Source organism: Magnolia sinica, chromosome 2 (assembly GCF_029962835.1).
Source record: "Magnolia sinica isolate HGM2019 chromosome 2, MsV1, whole genome shotgun sequence".
In the NCBI taxonomy this organism is placed as follows: Eukaryota; Viridiplantae; Streptophyta; class Magnoliopsida; order Magnoliales; family Magnoliaceae; genus Magnolia; species Magnolia sinica.
Genome location: NC_080574.1, coordinates 115,709,143 through 115,712,051, shown reverse-complemented (window position 1 = coordinate 115,712,051; position 2,909 = coordinate 115,709,143). Strand labels below are relative to the sequence as shown.

Below are 2,909 nucleotides of genomic sequence, written 5' to 3'. Positions count from 1 at the left end.
GTTCTCACCCACCTGATTTATTATTATTACTATTATTATTTTTTGGGGGTTAGCTTGTTAGTACACCCCACTGTCAGTCTACACTCCACTATTAGCCACCCCCACCAGGAATCGATACCAAGACCTCAGTGTTGAAACGAGGGGGAGGGGTGCAACACGAGGACTCCTTAGGAGGTCACCCATCATAGTACCTTTAAAGGGGAGGGGTGCAACACGAGGACTTCCCAGGAGGTCACTTATCCTAGTACTACCCTCGCCCAAACATGCTCAATTGCGGAATTCTGATGGGATCCGGTGCATTAGTGCTGGTATGATTGCACCCTCACCCACCTGATCTCAATCAATACATGTTCCAAATGGTATCAATTGGGATTTAGGGACTTTCAACCCAAGTGACTCAATTACCCCACTTATTTATAGTTTAGTGACTTTCAACCCAAGTGACTCAATTACCACATCTATTTTTTCAGCTATTAACATCAAAATATCTTACTATCAACGCCTTCCAATTGTCAAATGCCAAATGATGCTATGAACTTTCAGATACTTTTCACCATACGCGTAAAACACCACTAGGGAAAAAGTGCATACATGTAATGTTTCAAAAGTAGATAAAATGATGCAAATTTTCAATTTCTTTAATTGTCTTTTGTGTATAAAGATGTGGTCCAAATCGTCCTTGTTGTGTGGTTAAAATTTGGGTAGGTGTCGTACCCAAACAAGTAACGTGATTCGGGTACATTTTGTTCACCCTTTTATAGCCTATTTAGTACTAGATTGCATACTTCACAAAGGGTACAACAATTTTATGGCTAGAGTTTAAAACCAGAAGTATAGTAAATCATCAGGTAATTTTTATTCCACATGTATACCATAATATTGTACCAGATGTTTATATTAAACAAAGCATGTCCATAACAATCAATGGTCCAAATTTTGGGATACTTGATTAGGCCATAACCGACCTTATTTTTGGTCAATCCAAAGGGTTTAACATTACCAATACTTTTGCCCTTTTTGTATAATTAAAAAGGCTAGATTTTGATGATGATTTAAGGGTCGTGAATAGATAGGCCCCAACCCAAAATGTTGTCCACATTTGGACAGATTTGGGAAAATTTTGAGCCTCCATGCTAGACAGTTTTGGGCTGTTTTTGGGCCCCATACCTTGGATAGAATTTGGGTTGTTTTGGATCCCACTTGCTGGATAGTTTTGTTATCTACTTTGGACAGTTTAGACCCTAGTGCAGGGATGGATGTGATGAGGTTGATCACCATTTTCCTCAAAGACTAACTACTCTAAATCTACGGAACTCTCTCTGGACTCCTCATAGAGTTTTCTCGAATCCATGAGGGATTAAAGCAGTAATAATTCCTAATAAATTCGAAATTATTTGATTGATGATAAAAAAAAATTTTAAAAATGAAATTACTAGCCTTTAAATAATGAGCTCAACCTAGGAAGAAGTTTTAGACTTGGACTCCGTCTCAAACACCCTACAAATGTGACTTACTATAAATAGTTAACTTACTATTTATAAATGACATCTATTCCTACTAGACTTCATGGTTTTCAGCCAAAAATAGTGAGTGTCCAGTTTGTATCAACCATGTTATTCTCTTAACTTTTCTAAGCCCTTTTCATGTTTGGGGTGACTTCTCAAACTCAGAGGATCAAAAGTTATACTCCAATTAGAACTTACTGTTTATAGTAAAAAACGAAAATAAATAGGACTTTTGACTGTCGATCTGATGGAATCTCACAAATCCGGCATAGGCAACCCAACGGAATGGGGTTGTTGGCTTAAGTATGTTCTCTTACCTTAAAATCATTTATAATATGTTGAAAAACTCATCCCGGTTTGCAAGATGTTTGATTTAAGGTTCTAATGGTACGGATCATTTCCACCTCCGATTAGCCTTCTTGGGTCCATCTTTGTCATGAAAGTGTCTGCAACCCGCTCTACATCAACCCCCAAACATGCTGTCCATTTTTGCTGATTTTTGGGCCTCACACATTATCCACTTTACAGTTTTCAGGCTATCCATTTTTTTTCAACAGTTTTAGGCCCCACAGCTGGACAGATTTTTGGGCAGAATCGGACCCTAAACATGCTATCACACTATTCAAAATGGTTAGATTTAAGTGAAATCTTACTGTCAAGGGGACAAATTTAGGGGCCAAATTCGCTATCGAAATCAGAGAGATTTGAGGCTTTAAACACGTTGTCCAAAATAAAAAGATTTGAGGTCCATTCATGTTGTCCAAAATGGAGACATAGGAGCCCAAAAACACTATCGAATTTAGCCGTTTGCATGTCCGACAAGCTGTCCAAAGTGGACAGATTTTGGGTCCCCTTGAACGTTTGGTTCGGGACAATTTTGGACATTCTAATCTGGGACCTTTTGGACAACATTTTAAGGCCTAAAGAATAATATGTTATAACATATTTGAACATCAAATCAAAAGCTATGATTGGTCCATTGCGACTGCCCAATCAGTCCCCTTTTGAATTAAAAATAAAAATAAAACAAATGTCAACACACACAAAATTGTGTAGATGTGAGACATACAAGTGTACATGGGATACGATGAATAGATGAATACTATAATTATCAGTTGGATTGCAAGTTAAACGAATGGATAAAGGGTTAATTTCATGGATCAATGAATGTGTAAATTGTTAAATGACTAGATGGATAGACAATTTAATGAATGGGTTAATAAATTAGATTGATGGATGATCTAATAGATGGATTAATGAGTTAATGGATGGATGGATTTGATAAACAATGATTGGATGAATAGTTAGATACATAAATGAAAGGATGGATGGTCAAGTATATGTATGAATAGATAATCTAAAGGTTGGGTGATTGATTAGATGATCTTATGGCTGGATGTCATA

General features: G+C 36.9%; 1 non-coding gene across 1 annotated transcript; it reads right to left on the bottom strand.

Moving 5' to 3' along the window:
* Positions 1–203: 203 nt before the first annotated feature.
* Positions 204–322, bottom strand: LOC131238049 (5S ribosomal RNA). The gene has a single exon (XR_009167471.1). It is a non-coding gene; the product is annotated as a 5S ribosomal RNA (ribosomal RNA).
* Between the last annotated feature and the right edge of the window lie 2,587 nt (positions 323–2,909).